Source organism: Solanum stenotomum, chromosome 4, assembly GCF_019186545.1.
Source record: "Solanum stenotomum isolate F172 chromosome 4, ASM1918654v1, whole genome shotgun sequence".
Lineage (NCBI taxonomy): Eukaryota > Viridiplantae > Streptophyta > Magnoliopsida > Solanales > Solanaceae > Solanum > Solanum stenotomum.
The window spans coordinates 51,603,321-51,613,367 of NC_064285.1; positions in this window are offsets into that span (position 1 = coordinate 51,603,321).

The window sequence follows — 10,047 nt, forward strand, 5'->3', positions numbered from 1 at the left end:
GAGAGAAGCAAAGGTACGAGAGTTCCTCACTCTTAAACATGATTCTTTAAGTGTTCTTGAGTATAGTATGAAGTTCACACAACTTTCCTGCTATGCTCAGGGGATGGTTGCCGACATGAGAAGCAGGATGAGTTTGTTTGTTGCCGGGTTGTCTCGTTTGTCTAGTAGGGAAGGCAAAACAGTTATGTTGATAAGAGATATGGACATAGCAAGGCTGATGATCCATGTACAACAGGTTGAGGAAGAGAAGCTGAAAGATAGAAAGAAATTTCGAAATAAGAGAGCTAAGACAGGGAATGAATTCGGACAACAGAAGAGTAATGCTAACCGATCATCTTTCCAACAGAAACAAAAGGGACATGTCCCATCATCTGCTAGTGCATCTGTACCAAGGAACAAAAGTGAGTACAATAGTCAGAACTTACAGAATTTCAGATCTAGACATGCGCATTCTCAAGGTAGTATGACACAAGGGGTACTAAGACTCATGCATGTGCTAAGTGTGGTAGGAGCCACTCAGGGGTGTGTCATGATGGCTCCACTGGTTGCTTCAAGTGTGGTCATAACGGTTATTTTATGAGAGAGTGTCCTAAGAACAGGCAGGGTAATGGTAATGAGGGCAATAGAGCCAGTCTTCTTCAATTGGTCCACTAGACAAAGCTGCATCTAGAGGAGCTACTTCAGGGGCAGGCGGAGGAGTAAACTATCTTTATGCTATCACTAGTCTCCAAGAGCAAGAGGATTCGCCAGATGTTGTCACTGATATGATCCAAGTCTTTAACTTTGATGTTTATGCTTTGCTAGATCCAGGAGTGAGTTTATACTTTGTAACTCCTTATGTTGCGATGAATTTTGATGTTCTTCCTGAGAAACTTTTTGAGCCTTTCAGTGTCTCTAAACCTGTTGGTGAGTCTATTCTAGCAGAGAAAGTCTATCGTGATTATACCATTTCCGTCAATCACAAGAGCACCATAGCCGATTTAGTTGAGTTAGCCATGGTAGATTTTGATGTCATTCTAGGTATGGACTGGCTTCATGTCTATTATGCCTCAATTGATTGTAGAACTCGAGTTGTCAAGTTCCATTTTCCTAATGTGCCAAATATAGAGTGGAGGAGTAGTTCAGCAGTGCCTAAGGGTCATTTGATTTCGTACTTTAGGCGAGAAAGTTAGTTTCCAAGGGGTGTGTCTATCACTTAGTCCGAGTTAATAACTCTAGTGTTGAGATACCTCATATTAAGTCAGTTCCAGTAGTATAAGAGTTTCCAAAAGTCTTTCTAGATGATCTTCCCAGAGTCCTTCTTGAGAGAGAAATAGACTTCGGTATAGATATTCTTCCTGATACTCGTCCTATATCTATTCCGCCATATAGGATGGCACCAACAGAGTTAAAAGAGTTACAAAAAACACTTGAAAGATCTCTTAGAAAAAGGTTTTATTCGACCAAGTGTCTCACCTTGAGGCGCTCCAGTCTTATTTGTGAGGAAGAAAGATGGTTCCCTTAGAATGTGTATAGATTACTGTTAGTTGAACACCTCTTATGAGAATTGATGATCTCTTCGATCAGTTTTAGGGTGCCACTTGTTTCTCTAAGATAGACCTCAGATCTGGCTACCATCAGTTAAGAGTCAGGGAATGTGATATTCCAAAGATAGTTTTCAAGACCCGTTATGGTCATTATAAGTTTCTGGTCATGTCGTTCGGTTTAACTAATGCACCTGTAGTGTTCATGGACCTTATGAATAGAGTATTCAAGCCTTATTTAGATATGTTTGTTATCATATTCATTGATGACACACTAATCTATTCGAGGAATGAGGAAGATCATGCTAGTCATCTCAGAATAGTTCTCCAAAATCTAGAGGATAGAGAGTTATATGCCAAGTTCTCTAAGTATGAGTTCTGGCATGAGTCATTGGTATTCCCGGGCCACATTGTTTTCGGTGATGTGATTAGAGTTGATACTCAGAAAATAGAGGCAGTGCAGAATTGACCTAGACCCACATCTCCAACTGATATTAGGAGTTNCTATTCGAGGAATGAGGAAGATCATGCTAGTCATCTCAGAATAGTTCTCCAAACTCTAGAGGATAGAGAGTTGTATGCCAAGTTCTCTAAGTATGAGTTCTGGCATGCGTCATTGGTATTCCCGGGCCACATTGTTTTCGGTGATGTGATTAGAGTTGATACTCAGAAAATAGAGGCAGTGCAGAATTGACCTAGACCCACATCTCCAACTGATATTAGGAGTTTCTTGGGGTTGGCTGGATATTAAAGAAAGCTTGTCGAGGGGTTCTCATCTATTTCGTATCCTTTGACCAAGTTGACTCAAAAAATAATTAAGTTTCAATGGTCTAAGGCTTGTGAGAAAAGCTTTCAGGAATTGAAAACTAGGTTGACTACTGCCCAGTATTGACCTTACTAGAGGTTACACAAGGCTTTGTTGTATATTGTGATGCATCCAGAGTTGGATTGAGTTGTGTGTTAATGCAAAATTGTAAAGTTATTGCTTATGCCTCCAGATAGCTGAAAGTTCACAAGAAGAACTACCCACCCATGATCTAGAGTTGGTTGCCGTAGTATTTTGCTTTGAAAATATGGCGTCACTATCTTTATGGTGTTCATGTGGATGTGTTCACCGATCACAAGAGTCTCCAGTATGTGTTTAGTCAGAAAGAGCTTAATCTCAGACAGAGGAGGTGATTAAAGTTATTCAAGGATTATGACATGAGTATTTTATATCACCCAGGTAAGGCTAATGTTGTTGCTGATGCCTTGAGCAGGTTGTGTATGGGTAGTACCGCCCATGTTGAAGAGGAGAAGAGAGAGTTAGCAAAAGATGTGCATAGACTTGCACGATTAGGAGTTCGGTTAATGGATTCCAATGAAGGAGGAATAGTGATGATGAATGGGGCTGAATCATCATTAGTGTCAGAAGTGAAAGAAAAACAAGAACAATATCATATTTTGCTTGAATTGAAGGCAAATGTTCATAAGCAAAAAGTAATGGCTTTTGAACAAGGGGGAGATGGTGTATTGAGGTATCAAGGTAGGTTGTGTGTACCAAGGGTGGATGAACTCCAAGAGAGGATCATGGAGGAAGCTCATAGCTTTAGATATTCTATTCATCCGGGTTCCACAAAGATGTATCATGACTTGAGAGAAGTATATTGGTGGAATAGTATGAAGAAAGGTATTGCTGAGTTCGTTGCTAAATGCCCGAATTGTCAACAAGCTAAAGTAGAGCACCAAAGGCTAGGTGGTATGACTCAGAGTATAGAACTTCCAGAATGGAAATGGGAGATGATCAATATGGATTTCATTACTCGCTTGCCACGGTCTCGCTGGTAACATGATTCTATTTGGGTGATTCTGGATTGAATGACAAAATCAACCCACTTTTTGTCGATAAAGACTACTCATTCAACAAAGGATTATGCCAAGTTATATATTCAAGAGGTATTAAGACTTCATGGAGTTCCAGTTTCCATTATTTTGGATAGAGGTGTACAATTCTGGAAGTCTTTCTAGAAAGGTTTGGGTTTGAAAGTGAATTTGAGTACTGCTTTTCATCCTCATACTGATGGTCAAGCAGAGCGCACTATTCAGTCTTTAGAAGATATGTGGAGGGCTTGTATGATCTATTTCAAAGGTAATTGGGATGATAACCTACCTCTCATTGAGTTTGCTTATAACAATAATTACCACTCTAGCATTCAGATGGCTCCTTATGAGGCTCTTTATAGGAGGCGATGCAGATCTCCAATTGGATGGTTTGAAGTTGGTGAAGCTGGGTTGATAGGACCAACATTAGTTCATCAAGCTATGGATAAAGTGAGAGTTATCCAAGAAAGGTTGAAAACAGCGCAGAGTCGTCAGAAATCCTACCCTGATGTTAGGAAAAGAGACTTAGAGTTTGAAGTAGATGATTGGGTATATTTGAAGGTTTCACCCATGAAGGGTATTATGAGATTTGGTAAAAAGGGGAAGCTTAGTCCCCGGTATATTGGTCCTTATAGAATATCCAAGAGGATTGGTAATATAGCTTATGAGTTGGAGCTACCGCAAGAGTTAGCAATAGTTCATCCAATGTTTCATATTTCCATGTTGAAGAAGCGGATGGGCGATCCTTCACTTATCATACCTACTGAGGATATTGGTATTAAGGATAACGTATCTTATGAGGAGATCCGAGTTCAGATTCTAGATCGCCAGGTTCACAAATTGAGAACCAAAGATGTAGTTTGACTTAAGGTTTTATGGAGAAATCAGTTTGTTGAGGAAGCCACTTGGGAAGCTGAAGAGGATATAAAGAAGAGATACCCACATCTCTTTGAGTTCGGAGAAATTTCAGATCAAGGTATTAATTCTCTTCTTAGTACTCTTTAATTGATATACTGAATGTGTTAGATTTGCTTGTTGGGTGTTTAAGCTAAATGTTAAATATTACACCCTTAGTCTACTTAGAGTGATCTTATTCAAGGACGAATGTTCCCAAGGAGGGAGATATTGTAACACCGCGCTATTTGAAAGAGCTAGAATTAGGAAGAACCATTTTTGGAAATAATGAAAATCTTAAATTTGGCAAGTTATGCTAAGAATGAGTTTTGGGTCAACTTCAAATGACCATCACTCTCAATACAGGATACTTTAGGTGGAAAATAAGACTTTAAATGAAAGTTCTTGGAATTATCTTTCCAACGCCATCGAGTTTTCTCATTTTCGAGTTCGTATGAGGAAGATATGCCCATTTGAAGTTGGGTTGTCTAGATAAGAAAAGTTATCCGGATTTTAATGGGGTATTTTGGACTTTTCCATACCCAATTAATTTATTTCATTTTTGGTAATTAAGTAGGGGTCTAAACTGAATTGGTTTAGTTTACGCACTCAAAATTACGCTAGGATTTTAGAGAAAAGAACTCAAGAGGAGAAAAGAAGAGAAAGGTCAAAATTCGTCTATTTCTTGAGGAATTGATTGCATATTTCGCCAAGGATTCAATCCTAGAGTTCACATAGCATTGGGCTCGTTCACCCATGCACCAATCATATTAATTTCAGCGTTAAATTTGTTCTAGAAAGTTGAAGGTTAATGTTCTTGATTTGTGTTCTTGAAATTGACTTTTGTTCTTGAGATTGGGATGAGATTGATGAGTTCTTAAGGAAATCATGTTGATTTTAGGGTTGTGTTTGAGTAGATTCTTGTGTATATATATTGGGTATTTGAATCTAAAAAGAAATTGAGAAAAAGAATTGAAATTAGTCTAGATAAAACTAGAAAACGAGAAGAAAAATTCGTCGGGTTTACCTGGAAGAGATGGCGCGACACGCCACAATAGTGCGCCAAAAAGCAGTCTCTGAACTTCAGGGGTTGGTTCCCTGCGCCAGCAATGCGCTCGGGTCATCTGCCCCACGCCAACAGTGCGCCCGGGTCATCCGCCCCCATGCGTTTTTTGTCATTTAGCCCGTCTAAGTCCTTTTAATGTGTACTAACACTTCTTATCGATTTTAACTATTCTAAATGACTTATCTAGAAATCATCCATAAACATGAATCATAACCTTGAATCCATAAATTCAAATTCAAGGAAAATTAAGAGCCAAGTCTAGAGAGTTCTTAGAGTCTTTTCAAAAGTCTTTCGCAAAAGTTTTAAACTTGTTTTAATACTTGAGTTTTGAGTTAAGTAAAGAGTAAAGAGTGAAGTTCATTTCTTCAAAAGAGTATATGGGGACTATGTATTCCCAAAGAGTAAATGTTTTCACATTTAAACAAGAAAGAAACACCGATTTCCAAAAGAGCCTTTGAGCTAGTTTTCAGTAAAGAGTAAATGCTTTCACAATTAAGCAAGAAAGGAAACACTGATTTCCAAGAGAACCTTTGGGGAAGGTTTTGAGCAATTATCTCAAATCATAGAAAGAGTTATGTTTTTAAACATATGAGCTAGTATATTTTGTGAGTAGTATTGAGCACTGATATGGGGGAGAGTTCAGACAACTCTCACCCCCCCATAAACCTTGGAGCCATCATGGGTAAAAAAGGGTCATACTTTTTAGATGATTCCTTAGTGCTTTTTAGCATAGACTAGTGGATCCACTTAATAGTTAGGTTCTATATCCCTGACAAGGTATAGGATGACCCTGACAGCGTGAGGCAAAATGTTATATCATCACATAGCTCTTAAGTGATGGTTGTCGGTTAGAGAAAATCCCACAAAAGTATTTTGTATTCTTATATACATAGTGTTAATTATATTTTTATATACAATCAGAGTTTATATCGTATCCTTGCATACAACCTGAGTTACTATTGTATTTCTCAATACACAGAATTGCTATCCATATTTTAAAAGCTTTTCTTTATATTGCATTCATATTATTGCTTTATATTGAAATGAGTTAAGTTGAGTTGAGTTGAGCCCATGTATGTTCTTTCAGTTCCTTTCAAGCTTAAGTCTTGTTTTAGAATTCTCCTCCCATGTTCGTACATTCAATGTACTGATGCCAGTTGGCCTGCATCTTTTTATGATGCAGATACTAGTAACCAGGATCAGCATCCAGCGTATCGTTGATTCTAGTTGAGATTCAGAGTTGTTGGTGAGCCTCCTTGCTTTCGGAGGACCCCTTTTTATGACTTTATCATTTTAGTTCATTAGGATGTCGTGGGTCTTGTCCCGACGTCCATCTTAGTTGTTAAAGGCTTCATAGACAGTTAGTTGATGTTAGTTCTTGAGTCTTTCCATTTCCATTCCTGTTTTGATGTTTGAGACTTAAGTGCCATTTTTGCTAGTGAATGTTTCTTTATACATTCTAGTTATCTATTGAGATTTCAGTATACTTTTAAAGTATTTTTATGATGAGTAAGTTTTCCGCTAAGAGTTAAGCTACGCCAAGGGTTTGCTTGGGGCCAGCATTGGTTCTCGAGTTCCAATCCCACCCAGGGTGTAGGCTCGGGGAGTGACAATTCACAAGTCTAAGACAATACTAGACTATCCTAGACTAAGGCCAAACATGTTTCAAGAAACCCGAAGTAAAAAAAGTAAATCACATAGAATGAGACAACACACGTACAACCCCAGCTAATCATGGTACTACACTCAGAACAATAGTAATCAACCCTAAATCATGGTTTCTAATAAGAAAAGAAGGAATAACTAGGTACCCACTATCAATTCACACTAATCGTCATGAATTTATAGTCATGCTCAATCTAAATAGAAAGGAAGTCGTAGCTTATCTATAGGCCAATCGAGCGCGCTCCAAATCACAAGGCATGAGATTTTCCCTTTTGAAAGGCCTCTGAAAGTTGCCACACTATCAATAAAAAGATCACAACGTCAATACGATCGTAGAGACACTAAAATCACCAAAGATGGAGACATACCATTTTTTAGAGTCTAACAGAAATCGTGAGATACGTGCTGGAAATTCTAGAACTGACTTCGTCAAAATGTCCTAAACTATGCCTTGAACTTGTGTCTCAAAATAAGACACAATTCGCGGTCTAAAAAAAATAAAAACAACAACACACAATGAAAACAAAAATAAAAGGAAAAGGGGCAGCAACTTCGTGCTAAATTTACCTCGTATAGGTTGTCACCGACACAATACAAGCACTCCACCACATATCCCTAACAACTACGAGTGCGTGGGACTTTCAATCACCAAAATTAAAGTTCGGGCGGAGGAGAAATTGCAATTTTACTATTGGAGCCAAAGTTGACACAACCATGGCTTAAATAGAGGGACAAGTCGGTGAGTCGCTCGCGACCGCGGTAGCCTGCGCAAGAACGCGAGGCCAGTCAGTCGCTCGAGAAATGCGCATACCCAAGGGGCCAGCCATTCGTGAACGCGAGGCTAGCCGACCGTTCGAGAAATGTGCATACCTATGGCATCATCCATTCACGAACGCGAGGCCAGGTGTGCGAACACGAGGCCTCAATTGATAACAAAGGGTTAGTGCCTCCAAACTTCAATGGTGTGCCCAAGATTCATCCAAAACCCCGTGCTTGCAAACTAACTATGCTACCCTATTGAAAATGGAATTTCAGACTCAACGGAACTATCGAAATTTCCATCCGTGGTCATTTTGACAAAAAGTAGGTCCCACACCCAAATTTTATTTTAAACCAAAATTCACGAAGGGCCCCAGAATTAGCCCGAAAGCCTTGAGACCTAAACGAAGGGTCATTCTAGACCAAACTTAATATTCCAGAGATAGTCGCACTGACAGAATTATGATCCGAGCTCGTTTACTTAGAATGTTGACTAAAGTCAAACTTAGGCTTCAACTTGAAAGTTAAAACACCTAATCACACAAACTCGCACTGAGAGTCTCGAGAGTCATCTACTAGCCTAAAATGACCCTTCTAGAGCTGATGGAATCGTTTAAATTGAACTCTTAGGTCATCTTCCTAAACTTCTGATAAAAAATAATCGTTCAAGGTTCAAACGTTCCCAAAACATTAACCTCTCATAAAAACTAAACGAACGACCAGGTGACTGAATTGTCAGTCCCAGCAAGTCATAAATGACTTTGGATTGCTACAGAAAAGCTCTAAGCAACGAACATGAGGGATAAACACAAAAATGACCAGGAGATCATTACAACGATGATACAACATCTTGCCACGTTGTTAGAGTCATCTAGTACCTTTCTAGAGTAAAGGACAAACTGAACTATGGATCCAATTTCTAAGCTATTATAAGGGGATTTCTGAGGAGACCCGAACCAACATCATGATTTTATTCTACATTGGTCGCGCAGTTCTTAGGTTTGGATTATCTAAAATCTTATCCAACTTGATGCTCAATACTATTCCAAAATAATGTAATAATGATCAATAACCGTAAAGATGTCTCAATTCATGAAAAGTATCCCACTTTAGGGAAAAAATAAAAAATTGTTACTTTAAGTCTATGCTCCATAATACTTATTTAGAATTTAACTGGATTGATCTGAACTTTACTTTAAAACTTGACTATACTTTTATGAAAATTTGACTGTGCTTTCCCAAATATGAGATATACTTTCCTTAAAGTTGAATATGTTTTATTTAAGAAATTTTCTATACTTTCTTTATGAAAATATGCATTTTGATATAAAAAATATGCTTTCTTGAAACTCTTCTAAAATAATTCACTTGAAACTAAATTTATTTTCTTGAACTCTTTCTTAAAAGAATTCTTTAAAATCTTGAAATATACTTTACTCATGAAAAAATGCATAAGAAATAGTATGACAAGATTTTCAAATAACTTTAGCTAAGAAAGGATCATGTTGTAGAATAACATGAATTCTTAATCAATCAAGGATCATTAACAACATGAAGTGTAGTGATTTCAATAATAGAATTCGCAATGAGCATATTTGAAATAGAAGAACTCGAAAATCATGAACTTTGACGTAAAAATCTTAGCTTAATTTTTTTTGAGGTATTACATAATGCCATCGTACAGTTATCCAAAATAATTTATAAATGGTACATTGAACTTTTTTTATTGAGTCAAATAAATAAAGGGGAAATCACTTACCTGTATACTTTTTTAAAAATATTTACTATATTTGTCAACATTATTTTTTTAACCATATATGACAATTTGGCTGAATTAAATCAAATTCACTTCGTCCTTTCCATCTTTCGCTCCCAATTTTCTCTCGTTGGTGCGATTTTCTCTCGCCACTTCTTACTCACAATTTTCTTCACAAATACAGCTATACTACCTTCAGAGATGTAAATTCAGTGTAGTTTTGAGACGAATCAAGTCGAGCAGAGAGTTGAATTTGAAGTTTTTTGAAGTTTGAAAGGTTAGAAGCTTTAAATTTGATTGCATGTCTTAGTTACTTGTTTAATTCATCCTTAATTCTGTATCTCGGCTATACTAACCTTCAGAGATGTGAATTCAGTGCAGTTTTGAGACGAATCAAGTCGAGCAGAGAGTTGAATTTGAAGTTTTTTGAAGTTTGAAAGGTTAGAAGCTTTAAATTTGATTGCATGTCTTAGTTACTTGTTTAATTCATCCTTAATTCTGTATCTCGGCTATACTAACCTTCA